Source organism: Stenella coeruleoalba, assembly GCF_951394435.1.
Source record: "Stenella coeruleoalba genome assembly, chromosome: 3".
NCBI lineage: Eukaryota > Metazoa > Chordata > Mammalia > Artiodactyla > Delphinidae > Stenella > Stenella coeruleoalba.
The window spans coordinates 141,222,122-141,238,179 of NC_137148.1; the positions used below are offsets into that span (position 1 = coordinate 141,222,122).

Sequence of the window (16,058 nt, forward strand, 5' to 3'; positions counted from 1 at the left end):
GAACAGATTCACAGTTGATTCTCATAGGACCAGGAAGTGGTTTAATACTGTAAAAATGTTGTTCACATGTATTTTTAAAAATATTCTGACCAATAAATAACCGATCTCAACCAGATATTTTTTTTTTCCATCTCTAAAACATTGTAAGTCAACCAGTCAATTAGTAACAAATGTACGAGGGACTTAATCATGGTAAATTTAGTTTTGTTTTTCATCTGTAAAATAATAACAGGCCCTTCTTTATAGATTTGGGATGAGAATTAAACTAACTTATACGTTTAAAGCCCTTACACAGTGCCTAGAAAAAAGTAAGCATTAAATATGGATTTAATATTATTACTAATTCATATTCGTATCATATATAAGCTAGAGAATGTGAAAGATACAAAAAATATATGGCACAGGCCTTGCCCTCAAGGTGTTTTCAATCTAGTTGGGAAACAAAATAATGTAAAACATACAGATCTAGTCAGAATGTAATTAAGTGCTAAATTACACAGTAGGAAGTATAAACACTATAGCAGATTAGAAGTGGAAATATGTTTTATGGATAATATTATTATGGAAGGTAGTTGTCACTATGATAAATACTTTTAGTAGTTCTAAATCATGTACTGAATAAAAAAAATAAACTACCTCATGCTCATATTTAAATCTCTCATTTATGCCATCATGATATGCACTTCTTGATTTCTCACATTTCTTTATTACCGAAATGTAATTCATCATTCAGGGCTAATTCCTCTCTCTTCATAGCCATTATGTTGATCTTTATTAACTGTAAATAGCTTACTCATAAATTTGAAGTAAATTCCAAGCCCCTCTGTGAGACATAAGAAACCTATAGGATCTGACCCCTGACTGTTTCTCCGGCACTGTCCTATGCTACAGTCTCCTTTGCTCACCTGACTGAAGTCATCTTCTATCAGTCTGAGAACAAGTCAAAGTCTTCTCTCCCTAGGACATTCATATTGGGTTAGCCAAAAAGTTCGTTAGGGTTTTGCCCGTACGATGTTATAGAAAAACCCGAACAAACTTTTTGGCCAACACAATATTTTCTGTTTCTTAGTCTGGGAATATTCCATTCCTCCAACTTTCCTATAATTCAATTCTTATCTAAAATATTACATCCTTCCTCCAGCCCTCCCTCAACCTACTTCCCATCCATGCTCTTAGTCTCTGTATTTTAGTCCCTTGTTTCCTTCACAGAACTTCTTGCATTTTTAAAGTGTTTTATTTGCTCTTTGGAGAATACTTTTGTTAGTTGTTTGTCTCTCTCCTCTAAAGTAATGTAAATTTCCTAAAGGCATGGAACATGTCTGTCTTATTCACCATTACATCACAGAACCACAATAAACATTTATTTTAGAAACAAATTGTTCTTTCCAAGGTTGTCTCCCATTTCTTTCTGTAATTGTGAACTGAGGTTGTTCCTAAGCCCCAATCGCATTTTGGACTTGTCTTCCCTTGATCCCTTTGCCAATGCTGCTTTCTCCTCTTAAACAGGCGCTGATCCCCATCAACTTCTCTGAAAATTCCATCCGTTCTTTTCCTTCCTCCATAAAACTTATTTTTAAGCAAACATGAGCTAGCTCTCCCTCCTCTATTCTTCCCATAATATATTGGTTTTTTTTCTCCCTTTTGGTACTCAATTTTTCTTTTCTTTTAGCACTTGCTTCATCCCATATGAGCTTTGCTATCAGTCTTTGTGTCAGTTGTGGAAATTTGGTTAGAAGCAATAGAAACCATCTATGGGTAACTTGGGTCAATTTTTTTTTTTTTTTTTTTTTGCAATACATGAGGCAGCTTATGGAAAGAATGAAAAAATAGAACCACCAGGCTTCAAGAAAGACAGAAATAAGGTAAATTATAAGAGCTAGGAATTTTTAAAAAATGAAAAGAACATCAGGTTTCCACTGTCACAGAATGAATAAAGTGTTTTCTGTTCATTCATTATATTCAGGATTCATATTCCTGAGAGAGATTTTGGTTGACCTAATTTAGGCCATTTTCCACCCATATCATGCTAATATTATAATCAGCACCTCATATAAGTGTCCCACCAAAATTACAGTTCAATGAAGGGAGTGTGGTCTCTAACAAGTTAATTAAGGTCATCTATTTACAGAAGGGAGAGGATAGCTCTGGGTAGGCAAACACAACACATTTTGGCTGTAGCAAGCTTCACTGAGAAGAGAAAGAACCATTTTCCCTGTCCAATTAAAGAACATAGTAAAATATACCATATGCATAAAAATACAAACATGCTTTTCTGATGACTAAAACCATAAAAAATGCATTAAAAATTTTGTAAAAGAGGTGTTATTGTTTTACTGCATCATTTCTTTGGGGATTTTTAGACTAAGAAGCAGAGATTTTTTTTTTTTTTCCACTCATACCTTGTAATATGTTTCTGTAACTTAATGATTACGAATAACATTTAAAATTAGCATATTGTGACCATGACTTAAAGGTATGAAAAGAGACAGTGTAATGTCTATGTATAGACATATGCTAGGGATTTATAAGAACTGATGTGTAACTGTATATTCATTGGCCACAAGTGAATTCTTCAGTTCTAGTCAGCAGAACTTTCATTTAGTTCATTCAGTATTAACTCTTTCTAGACCACCGATCAGGTCTTGAAATGCACATAAATAAGTATAATCCAAGTTGATGGCACATTAGCTTACACCTAGCGCACACAGTGGATTTATGGGAACAAAACCTACCTATAGGCTCAGCAGTTTTTCTTGCAGCAAGGAAAACACAGGATTCACTTTTACCCACCACCTACAGCATCTCTTTTCTAACAGTTCTTTTTGTCTTATATTTAAGGTAAAAGATAATGGTTTATCAATTTTGTTTATCTTCTCAAAGACCCAGCTTTTAGTTTTATTGATCTTTGCTCTTGTTTCCTTTGTTTCTTTTTCATTTATTTCTGATCTGGTCTTTATGATTTCTTTCCTTCTGCTAACTTCGGGTTTTTTGTTTTTTGTTCTTCTTTCACTAATTGTTTTAGGTGTAAATTTAGGTTGTTTATTTGAGATGTTTCTTGTTTCTTGAGGTAGGATTATTGCTGTAAACTTCCCTCTTAGAACTGCTTTTGCTGCATCCCATAGGTTTTGGGTGGTCGTGTTTTTATTGTCATTTGTTTCTAGGTATTTTTGATTTCCTCTGATTTCTTCAGTGATCTCTTGGATATTTAATAGTGTATTGTGTAGCCTCCATGTGTTTGCATTTTTTACAGATTTTTTCCTGTAATTGATATCTAGTCTCATAGTGTTGTGGTCGGAAAAGATACTTGATACGATTTCAATTTTCTTGAATTTACCAAGGCTTGATTTGTGACCCAAGATATGATCCTGGAGAATGTTCCATGAGCACTGGAGAAGAAAGTGTATTCTGTTGTTTTGGGATGGAATGTCCTATAAATATCGATTAAGTCCATCTTGTTTAATGTATCATTTAAAGCTTATGTTTCCTTATTTATTTTCATTTTGGATGATCTGTCCTTTGGTGAAAGTGAGGTGTTAAAGCACCCTACTATGATTGTGTTACTCTCGATTTCCCCTTTTATGGCTGTTAGCATTTGCCTTATGGATTGAAGTGCTCCTATGTTGGGTGGATAAATATTTACAATCATATCTTCTTCTTGGATTGATCCTTTGATCATTATGTAGTGTCCTTCTTTGTCTCTTTTAATTTCCATTTGCATGCAATATCTTTTTCCATCCCTTCACTTTGAGTCTGTATGTGTCCCTAGGTCTGAAGCGGGTCTCTTGTAGACAGCATATACACAGGTCTTGTTTTAGTATCCATTCAGCCAGTCTATGTCTTTTGGTTGGGGCATTTAATCCATTTACATTTAAGGTAGTTAGCGCTATGTATGTTCCTGTTACCATTTTCTTAATTGTTTTGGCTTTGTTATTGTAGGTCTTTTCCTTCTCTTGTGTTTCCTGCCTAGAGAAGCTCCTTTATCATTTGTTGTAAAGCTGGTTTGATGGTGCTGAATTCTCTTAACTTTTGCTTGTCTGTAAAGGTTTAATTTCTCCGTTGAATCTGAATGAGATCCTTGCTGGGTAGAGTAATCTTGGTTGTAGGTTTTTCCCTTTCATCACTTTAAATATGTCCTGCCACTCCCTTCTGGCTTGCTGAGTTTCTGCTGAAAGATCAGCTGTTAACCTTATGGGGATTCCCTTGTATGATGCTTGTTGTTTTTCCCTTGCTGCTTTTAATATTTTTTCTTTGTATTTAATTTTGGTAGTTTGATTAATGTGTGTCTTGGCATGTTTCTCCTTGGATTTATCCTGTATGGGATTCTCTGTGCTTCCTGGACTTGATTATTTCCTTTCCCCTATTAGGGAAGTTTCCAGCTATAATCACTTCAAATATATTCTCAGTCCCTTTCTTTTTCTCTTCTTCTTCTGGGACTCCTCTAATTCGAATGTTGGTTTGTTTAATATTGTCCCAGAGGTCTCTGAGACTGTCCTCAATTCTGTTCATTCTCTTTTCTTTATTCTTCTCTGCAGTAGTTATTTCCACTATTTTATTCTCCAGGTCACTTATCCGTTCTTTTGCCTCAGTTATTCTGCTATTGATCCCTTCTAGGGAATTTTTAATTTCACTTATTGTGCTGTTCATCATTGTTTGTTTGCTCTTTATTTCTTCTAGGTCCTTGCTAAACGTTTCTTGTATTTTCCCCATTCTATTTCCAAGATATTAGATCATCTTTACTATCATTACTCTGAATTCTTTTTCACGTAGACTACCTGTTTCCTATTCATTTGTTTGTTCTGGTGGGTTTTTACCTTGCTGCTTCATCTGCTGTATATTTCTCTGTCTTCTCATTTTGCTTAACTTACTGTGTTTGGGGTCTCCTTTTCACAGGCTGCAGGTTCATAGTTCCCATTGTTTTTGGTGTCTTCCCCCAGTGGGTAAGGTTGGTTCAGTGGGTTGTGTAGGCTTCCTGGTGGAGGGGAATGGTGTCTATGTTCTGGTGGATGAGGCTGGATCTTGTCTTTCTGGTGGGCAGGACCACATCCAGTGGTGTGTTTTGTGGTGTTTGTGACCTTATTATGATTTTAGGCAGCCTCTCCGCTAATGGGAGGGGCTGTGTTCCTGTCTTGCTAGTTCTTTGGCATAGGGTGTCCAGCACTGGAGCTTGCTGGTCGTTGAGTGGAGCTGGGTCTTAGCATTGAGATGGAGATCTCTGGGAGAACTTTCGCCGTTCGATATTATGTGGAGCCCGGAGATCTCTGGTGGCCCAATGTCCTGAACTCAGCTCTCCCACCTCAGAGGCAGAGGCCTGACACCCAGCCAGAGCACCAAGACCCTGTCAGCCACACGGCTCAGAAGAAAAGGGAGAAAAAAAGAAAGAAAAGTAAAATAAAACAAATTTATTAAAATAAAAATTATTAAAAATAAAAATAAGAAAAAAATTTAAAAGAGAAAAAAAAAATCAAGAAAGAAGAGAGCAACCGGGCTTCTCTGGTGGCGCAGTGGTTGAGAGTACGCCTGCCGATGCAGGGGACATGGGTTCGTGTCCCAGTCCGGGAGGATCCCACATGCCGCAGAGCTGCTGGGCCCGTGAGCCATGGCTGCTGAGCCTGCGCGTCCGAAGCCTGTGCTCCGCAACGGGAGAGGCCACAATGGTGAGAGGCCCGCGTACTGCAAAAAAAAGAAGAGAGCAACCAAACCTAAAAACAACTCCACCAATGATAGCAAGCGCTAAAAACTATACTTAAAAAAAAAAACAAAATGGACAGACAGAGCCGTAGGACAAATGTAAAAGCAAAGCTATACAGACAGTATCACACAAAGAAGCATACACATACACACTCACAAAAAGAGAAAAAGGAGAAAAAAAAAATATATATCTTTATATTTTAAAAAAGGGAAGAGAACAACCAAATCAATAAGCAAATCTACCAATGATAATAAACTCTAATTACTAAACTAAGATAAACATAATACCAGGAATAAATTCGATGCAGAAAGCAAACCCCAAGTCTACAATTGCTCCCAAAGTGCACTGCCTCAATTTTGGGATGATTCGTTGTCTACTCAGGTATTCCACAGATGCAGGGTATATCAAGTTGATTGTGGAGCTTTAATCCGCTGCTCCTGAGGCTGTTGGGAGAAATTTCCCTTTATCTTCTTTGTTCGCACAGCTCCCAGGGTTCAGCTTTGGATTTGGACCCGCCTCTCCGTGTAGGTCGCCTGAGGGCGTCTGTTCTTCGCTCAGACAGGACTGAGTTAAAGGAGCCGCTGATGCGGGCGCTCTGGCTCAGTCAGGCCGTGGGGGAGGGAGGGGTACGGAGGCGGGGCGAGCCTGCGGCGGCAGAGGCCGGCGTGACGTTGCACCAGCCTGAGGCGCGCGTGCGTTCTCCCGTGGAAGTTGTCCTCGGATCACGGGACCCTGGCAGTGGCGGGCTGCACAGCCTCCCAGGAGGGGAGGTGTGGACAGTGACCTGTGCTCGCCCTCAGGCTTCTTGGTGGCGGCAGCAGCGGCCTTAGCGTCTCATGCCCGTCTCTGGGGTCCGCGCTTTTAGCCGCGGCTCGCGCCCGTCTCTGGAGCACCTTTAAGCAGCGCTCTTAATCCCCTCTCCTCGCGCACCAGGAAACAAAGAGGGAAGAAAAAGTCTCTTGTCTCTTCGGCAGGTCCAGACTTTTCCCCGGACTCCCTCCCGGCCAGCCGTGGCGCACTAGCCCCTTCAGGCTGTGTTCACGCCGCCACCCCAGTCCTCTCCCTGTGCTCCGACCGAAGCCCGAGCCTCAACTCCCAGCTCCGCCCGCCCCGGCGGGTGAGCCGACAAGCCTCTCAGGCCGGTGAGTGCTGGTCGGCAGCTATCCTCCGTGCGGGTATCTTTCCTCTTTGCCCTCCGCACCCCTGTTGCTGTGCTCTCCTCCGCGGCCCCGAAGCTTACCCCCTCCGCCACCCGCAGTCTCCGCCCGCAAAGGGGCTTCCTAGTGTGTGGAAAGCTCTCCTCCTTCACAGCTCCCTCCCACTGGTGCCGGTGCCGTTCCTATTTTTTTGTCTCTGTTTCTTCTTTTTTCTTTTACCCCAGCCAGGTACGTGGGGAGTTTCTTGCCTTTTGGGAAGTCTGAGGTCTTTTGCCAGCGTTCAGTAGGTGTTCTGTAGGAGTTGTTCCACATGTATATGTATTTCTGAAGTATTTGTGGGGGGAAGGTGATCTCCACGTCGTACTCCTCCGCCATCTTGAAGGACTCTCGGATCAAGTAGATTTTAATACTTGATATATGCCTTTTTTTTTTTTTTACTATTTTGCTAAATTGCCTGTTGCATATGTTCATTAGATTAAAATAACTCATTTTGCAAAAGTATTACAAATTCCTAAACATTTAGGTTTGCCAGCCTAGTTCCAAAAGATAGAAGGGTCAAAAAAAAAGAAAGGAAAGAAAAGCATATATATGTCTACATATGTGTATGCATATTTATATGGGTGCCTATATATGTTACTCCATGGACACAAATGGTCCATTTGCAAACAGCCATTTCATCAGCATCCCAGCTTAGCCAAATCCAAAGAAAAACTTGTTTCTTTGTTCAGTCTTTAAAAAATAAAAGCTGGTTTCTTAAAAAAAAATTACATATGTTACATATATTCATTTGATTTAGATCCAAAAGCACATTAAAAAAAAGTTAAACACTTTGAGATTAACTTTAGAAAAACTTCTATTAATGAGTTTAAAGAAAGTTGGTAAAGATATTTAGTAAGATTTTAAGGCCTCCCGTGAGCCTGACGCTCCAAGGGGCATTGCTTTTATTATTCAAAATCTGATTGTAATTTTTAGGTTCAGGTCCCTCTTAAACAGGGCATAGAAGTCAAGGTGAGATTTGTGTCCTCATCTTCCCAGACTTAGCTCTTTCTTACACTTTTAAGCTCTTGAACTTCCCTCTTATATAAAATTTTCTGTACCTGTGTCTCCAGTGTTCTAATTTGGTTAACCGCTATACTTCCTTCAGCTCTCTGGTTGCAAGTTTTTTTCTTTCTCCTGGTAAGTCTTCCTTTACTCTCTTTTCGACTCCCAAATTTAGGAAACATGTAGACTCCACCATAACCTTCCACCATTACATTTATCCCATTGCATTATAATTGCATGTTTGGTTATCTTTTACACAGCTGCACTGGAAACTCTGGAAAGACAGTCTAAGTCTTGTTCGTCATTGTAACTGTGCATAGTGGGCAATCCATAACTGTGTCTTGAATAATGACCTTGCTTACATTTCTCTCTCCATCTCTTCTCATGCCTGCCACTTCCTTTCTCAAACAAAATGCAGCAGCATCCTTTGTAAAAGTAATTCTTAAAACGAAACTAGCCTTGTACATACAGTGAAAGTCTTTTTTCCCCTTTTTTATATTACTTGGATGTGTCGTAGCCTCTTCACTCTTGACTATATATTCAGCAAGTTGACTGCTGTAACAAGATGTTTCTGTTTTATATTCCTGAGTGTACAACATCTGAAGCAAGTACAAGGTGACTTTGCTGTAACTCAGCAGTCTTCTCAAAAATGTCTTTTTCCCCCCTTTTAGGTTCTTAGAACGCTGTCATTAAGGGCTGAGAGGTGAAGATACATTAGATAAGAAAATAGCAGACAGGGACCCTGAAACACTTAAAGAAACCTCAGTCTGCAGGAAATCCTCATTTTGGCTCCAGTCATCAGAAAATCTCTTCTTTACCACAGGTGGGTCCTTCAACCTACATTTCTTTTAAGATTTTCTACACATGTCCTTCATAGGAAGGAAAGTTTTGTTTCTCTCTTATCGCTAAAATGTAAAAATACATAAAATTAACTTTCAAAATTGGAAAGATCTTACTAGAGTCCTTCTAAATGGAATCATTTTTTTTCGGTAGGAAATACAGCAATTTATCTATTGTCTCTTTGGGAATTCTACAGATGATCTATTTATTCTAAAGAAGTTTGCTTTAAATGATGTAGTCTGTCAGCAGCCATTTTGGTACTTCTGCATCTAGCCACTGAATCTCTATGAGCAGGAAGATTCTGTTTTTTTCTGGAAAAGGGGGCTATTCAATTTGTGAAAGTTGAAGCAGAGTAAAATGCATATTACTTTCAGTTACTATTGTCCCATCGTCTTCATTGGGGAGATAGCTTCAGCATAATAGAAGGTGTTAAAGAAAAAACATATGCAGTGACACTTGTTAGAGATGGCAAGGCAGACTTTATTAAGGACCATGGCCATAGATTCAGGGACCACTGCAATGGAATTTCACAATGGGGGATAGAGATTGTACTCAACTACTAATACAGCATGGGCAAGTGAAAATTTACTGCCAAGGAGCAGGGTGGGGGTCAGTGAATAGAAAATTACCAAGAGGAAACATCAAGAGTAAGGGGAATAAAATGACCTAATAGAATTTTTGCTGAATACAGGCCAGAGAAAGCAGACATCATCTGAGGGATGGTGGAGGATGAGGAACCAATCAGCTATCAATGGTTGGGGGGTTATGTTTAAACTGACTTACCAAGGTTCTTGCTAAAACTAGATTTTACAAGGAAATGCATAGATGTACTTAGATGAAGGTTGAGGAGACTGACTAAAGTTTGATCAAGCAAAGAATCTTTGTCAAATTCTAGGCTTTTGGGTTTTTTTTTTGTGATTTGCTGACTTCTAGGAAAGCCACATCAGGATAATGGCACTTATTTTAAAAGTCTGCTTCGTAGATTTCTCCATATATAATTTGGCTATTTTTCTCTCCTCTGGGATATTTCACAGTAAGTTTGTTAATCTCCAGGGCGAGTTATAGATCTATTGCCTGAAAAGAAATGGAGCTTGGATTCAAATGAAGGTGATGTAGAACCATAAGACAGAGGTAGAACCATCTAAGGTCAACTTGCTATAATAAGGATTGTGGGAGGAGAAACACCAACCAAAGTCATTAGTTCAAGCCTTTGTTTAAAAGTTGCAACATAGTAGCAATACCCAAGAGAGTTTTCTGAGGGAAACAGTCAGCTTAAAGGTTTTACAGAATAGAAAATAGAAGATCAAACGTCAATTTTGTTCTGAGGATATTTCACTGTTCAATTTCTTGGAGTTAAGAGGAAGCTTTGGTTGTGTTAATCACAGAATCTCTCACATTATCAAACCGTGGTGCTTGAAATTGCAGAACTATTTATCAACATTATCATATTACTTGACTATTCAGTCTCTTGGCATAATTTATAAGCTTTTATAATAGAAAATTTTCTGAATCGATATATGTATACTATGTTTTCTTTATAATATTTACATTTTATCTTTTGAGAGACCAAAGCACTCTTTAGTCTCTGAGACTACTGAGGCATAAATCTGTAACTATACCTCTCTTCCACTGCTTTCATGATTTCTCACTGACACATCTAGAAATGTAGACCTCTGCATTTTAAACAAATATGCTTGCCATTGATTTAGAATATGTCAGTGTGAGCTAATAATCTTTCATTTTATTATCTCTTTTCTAATTTTGCTGTTCTCTAGGTCTCCTAGGCTTCTACCACTTACATCATTATGTTTTTGATCCCTCCTCTCTTTTTCTATTCTGATTACATAATTCGGCATTTACACTGTTGTTTCTACTTTCAAATCTTCTACCCATTTGTTGAAGAATCCCACTGCAACCTCTCCTTTGCTCAAGCTTTCATGGCCTCTTTCCTGAACTAACACATTTTATCCCTAAGAGGTCTCCATCTGTATACTCACAAGCTGAAATTCAGCCCATACCCAGGTAAAATAATTAGAGTTTTAAAAATAGCGCTTCTGTTTCTTCTACCAGTTTATAAAACTTTAGATGCATTTTATTACGTTAATTTTAAACTTAAGGGGAATAACATTTACACTGAAACCTCATACAATCAGTGCATTGTTCTCTATTTAGAAAGTACACAGTTGAATGTATCAGGAATGAAATGATTGCATTTTTAAAGGATATAGGTATGTTTATACATACTCACCTCATTAATTCATTAAAATTTATAACAAAATAACAATGCCTTAGAGTTTTCAGAACTTTGGAAGAGAAGTGGAAAAGGCAGAGGTGGCACTTTTGGGTCAATTCCTAGTTAGAAAACAACCCCCCAAATGAAGCTTTTCTGTCTGAAGATAAAATACACATCTAACATGTGATAGTTTAATGGAGGGGGCACCAGAAGAAGTGTTTCCAGACTATATTGCATTGATAAAAATGAGTAACAGTACTTTTTTTTCTTAAATCAAAATAGTAGTGTTCTTAATGGATCTCTTTCCTAAAGGGAAAAAAAGCTGCCAAACTATATACAGTTTTATCACTGGTCTGGGGCATTATAGTTTATTTCAGCCAAATTAAAATAACAATTACTGGAAGAAATGCTAATAGGAGCACCCTTTCGCTGGTGAGTCCCCACTACTCATCATATGATTAAAACCCCTCCACTTCAAATTTTTCTATTGCAATGACTACTTGTACTTCAAAAGAACTTGTACAGTAATTTGGAAGAGCATATTCTGCTTATTTCCTTCATTTTCAAATTGTGTTCTTCTTATTGTTTTATCGACTCTTTTCTACAGTATTATAGCCTGGGTTCTACCTTTCTTTCCCTACTCTTGTTGGAAATAGTTTGTAGGTGCCGTATGATTATTATTATATAAAAGCCAGCACCATGCTTGCTGACAGGGGGACTTTGAGTTCCATTTTTTTGAGATTGTTGAGATGTTTCCATAATGGATTTCCAGTGTAAGCTGCTTTATTGCTGACAGCAAAATGATCATTCCAAGCATCCTAACTTGCCATATGAAAAATCTCAATGATAATGCTGATTAACATATCTTTTGCATTTAAATTACTCTGTTTTTTTAAGAAGGGAAAATTATACATTTGGTGGGTTCTTTGCATAGTCAAATAAACATATATCAGGATGTACAATCTAGTAATTAGGTGCATTTATCTACTTGTGACACCACTGGAAAATACTCTGAATGAAGACTCTAGGGGCAAAATACTTCGACTTGGATTATCATTTCCAAACATGACGTTGCGTAGCAAAATGATTGCTTATGCCTAAACATAGGAAGTGTTCGCCTAAGTGCTTGGTTACTTAAGCTAGAGCAATGTATTTGAAATAAATCTTTATTTTTTAATAGTTCGTTCTTTATATTTTAGGGCTGTGTTTATCATATGTGTCATCATCATAATAGAGTCTATACTTTATTGGGAAAAGAAAAAGATACAGGGCTAGAGCATTTCTATTTTCCTAGAATGTAGGTATTTAGAGAGTATTTTAGTATTTAAAAGTACCTGTGTTGACCAATGTCCAACAATGCAAGATGTTTCAATGTGACATGTATTCCACAAACATAGAAATTAAGGTATTGAGGTTTTCAGTGAATACTTCACTTAGGATTAAGAATCATTTTTCTGTAGTTTTTTCATGAAATTTTTTGGAAATTCATGCATGATCATAATATCTGCTGCTTTTTTCCAAACTGTCCAAATATTACTATAAATATTTAGCAGTTCAGTGAATAGATTCATTTTATTATGTCTGTCAGCTTCATAGAGGTGTGTGAAATAAAGGCCTGAACTAAACAGTAGGTCTCCCATGAGACAATACCACCCTCATTGTTCTAACCCCAGCAGACCCAAGTGTTCTAGATAATGTATAGGAACCTTTTTCTTTCTGACACCCTTATTTTCTGATCCACTTTTATGTAACAAATTTCTTTCCTTGATACCTCCTAACTTTAAATATAATAACATAATTGACTCCACTATGTTCTTTTCAGGCATATGTTTTAGCGAACTCCATTTTACTGAAGTGACAGGAAAGAAAAATTAATTTGTTCTTTAAAGAGGGGGGTAGATCAGAAGAAGAGCAGCTTTTGTTCTTGTGAGGATGGGAGTGGATGGGATGCCAGTCTGAGGACTCAGTTACTGTACATCAGAATGGTATGTCAGGATGTAGGGTGAGGGAATTAGATGCTTTAGGATAGAGGAAAGATTTCAGTAAGTGAGCGAGAAAGTTTGAAAAGAACAGTCAAAACAAAGAAATTTTATCAGGTGTAATACTCTTTTCCATTCATGTCTTCGTAAAACCATTAGTTGGGGAAATCTCATCAAAAATTACTCAACAGTGCTATTGGAGAATGTGATATTGTGATATAATAAAAAATACATAGTTTTTTTCAATCCCCGCTTCCTGGTACATGGCTCTCCAAATCCTTGCAGTTTCTTGAGTGATAGAGATGAGAAGAGCATCTTTTGTTACTCATAATAAGCCCCTTTCAACTATACCTGAGTTTATGATAAAGAGGTGACTCTTAGATGATGGGGGCTAGTTGCTAGAGGAACAAATCGTGATTAGAAGGTTGGGACTTTCAGCCCCAATTTCCACCCTTAGGGTGTAGCAAGGGGCTGAGGACTAAGTTAATCACCAGTGGCCAATGATTTAATCAAATCAACCATGACTAAGTAATAGAACCTCCATAAAAACTGTAAAAGAAAGTATTTGGAGAGTTTCCAGGTTGGTGAACACATGGAGGTCTTCGGAAGGCGTCACCATCCAGAGAAGGCATGGACGCTCTGTGCACACCCTGTATATCTTGCCTTATTTACCTCTTCATCTGACTGTTCATCAGTATTCTTTATTATATCCTTTATAATAAACTGGTAAATGTCAGCTTTTCCCTGAGTTATGTGAGCTATTATAGCAAGTTATTGAACCAGAGGAGAGGGTCGGGCAAACTCCCATTTTGCAGCTGGCTGAAGTATGGGAGGCCTGGACTTGCGATGGGTATCTGAAATGAGGGACAGTCTTCTGGGACTAAGACCTTAATCTGTGCGCTCTCAGTTAACTCCAGGTAGCTAATGTCAGAATTGCTCGATGTGCAGGAAAAATCCTCACATGTGGTGTCCAAAGTATTATGAGTAGAGGAAACAGGAATTTTTCTTTTAGAGGAGAATTTGGAATTTGTTTTATAAGTTTTATTTATAAATGCATACAGATCTGTTGGCAGGAACTGTTTGAGAGCAGGGTAATAATTTTATTAATCTGCATTGTGGGGATGATTTCTACTCACTGCTTATAGCTGTGGTTCTCAATTTAGTTGAGGGGGTCAAAGTTTGAAATGCCTAGAAAACACTTTCAAAATTAACATTAGAGGACACCTTCAATAAGATTCCATTCCAGTACAGTGGATAGGCCTGTGAATTTTCAAACTATTTCCCTGGCGATTCTTATATGGATTTGTTATTGGCAGAGAGAGAGACACACACACACATGCACTTATCATGATGAACAAAAGGATGAAATATACTAACGATAATTGTTACATTTATTACAGCTGAACATAGGTTTCTTTTTGACGTTCAAGAAGCAATCAATATTTTAAATACATTAAATATATTTAATACAATACAATATTTTATAACATCTTTGATCATTGTTTTAAGGAATATATGTAATATTTTATATAGTCAATTTTTATGTCATTACCTTTGGTTAGAGCTAAGTACATAACATTTAGTATAATTCAGGGACCATGGCTCTAGGGGTAGGGAATGGAGGTAGGGTACAAAACAAGTGTTGCCTAAAGATTATTATATATTTAAGTGGTAGGTACAGTGTTTGTTATACAGCCTGAGAATTGCCAGCTAAAAAGTTATGTGGGTTACTTGCTTAAAATACAGATTCTTAGTCCTTATAGAATTAGTCCTATGGAATTAGAATTAAGTATGGGAATTTGAATTTTTCCAAGATCTAAGTTAAAATTATGCTCCATAAACTTTGATAGCTAACCTGCACCTGGAGAACTTCCAAAGAGTTTCAAACCATTATTCAGAAGCAAACAATTCAAAATATTACCTTTTATTATGAGCAGGAAATGTTGGCATTCAGTACCTTTGATTGAACTAGAGTAAACCTCTTACTTTGGCTTGTCTTCATTTGAAACTGTTCTACCTTGGCACAATACTCTGCATTAAAATAGAATAGTAATAACAGCAACAACAATAACAAAAAAGAAAGAAAAAGATAACCATTGCTGAGTACACATTGATTTATTCAACAGTTGTGTATTGAGTGACTAAAATGCACATAATGGATTCTTAACATTACAGTTGCATTATTGAAGGTGAAATGACTGGTATTCTACAGCACTTTCTTAATAGTAAAGCTTTATGGTAATTCATTCAATAAACACATGCAGAGTCCTTAATTTCCTTGATAGTTTAGGCTAAAATACTGTTGTGTTCATTGATTCTTCTGCAAAATCGCCTCAATAATCTTCTTTTCTGAGATAAGAGACTCAAGACACTCTTTGGATATTTGGGAATAATGGAATAAAAATATAATTTTAAAATTATTTGTTAATGTTAGTCCTAGTTGCCTATAAAAATATGTAAAGCGGTTTGTTGGGTACTTCACTTTCTATTAAATAAGAATTAAATCAGGACTTAGCAGAAGCTGATTTTAAACTCTAAATTTCCTTAGTAATTGCAATTTTGTAGACCTAGTCTCTTGCTATACAACTTTATGCTTTTATATTATATTTATGTTTATTATTAGAATAATATAGTTAGCATTTGAAAATTATCAAAAGACAAATGATTACATGACAACAATCTATAAAAATTATCACTTGGAATATGGTACAAATTTATGATATTATTTTAAAAATCTAACTTCATATCATATGTAATGATGCAGTACAGTACAATGCTTTGTAATTTATTAAACTTAGATTTTATATTATGATATAATTAATAAAACCTTTTGGGTACTTATTACAAACACTGCTATGAGTTAACCAAATTCAAGCTATATAAATTGGAAGTGTTTTCTCACTAATGCTTGTAATAAATTTTTTTTTAATTTTAAGTTTTTTTAAATTTTAACATCTTTATTGGAGTATAATTGCTTTATAATGGTGTTAGTTTCTGCTTTGTAACAAAGTGAATCAGCTATACGTATACATATATCCCCATATCTCCTCCCTCTTGGCGTCTCCCTCCCACCCTCGCTATCCCACCCCTCTAGGTGGTCACAAAGCACCAAGCTGATC

At 37.1% G+C, this 16,058-nt stretch overlaps 1 protein-coding gene across 50 annotated transcripts in view; it reads left to right on the plus strand.

The window, feature by feature from the left end:
• LOC307184329 (teneurin-2-like) overlaps positions 1 to 16,058 on the plus strand; it is a 2,867,364-nt gene that overhangs the window by 961,908 nt on the left and 1,889,398 nt on the right. For 46 of the 50 annotated variants that reach the window (XM_079917763.1, XM_079917760.1, XM_079917746.1 and 43 more), the window contains one exon: positions 8,559 to 8,710. The exons of 1 other annotated variant lie outside the window; for it this stretch is intronic. The gene's annotated coding sequence lies outside the window, so the exon portion shown is untranslated. Of the gene's footprint in view, positions 1 to 6,280; positions 6,832 to 8,558; positions 8,711 to 16,058 lie in introns of those variants that run through there. 3 more of the 50 variants (XM_079917787.1, XM_079917772.1, XM_079917786.1) reach the window with 2 other exon arrangements.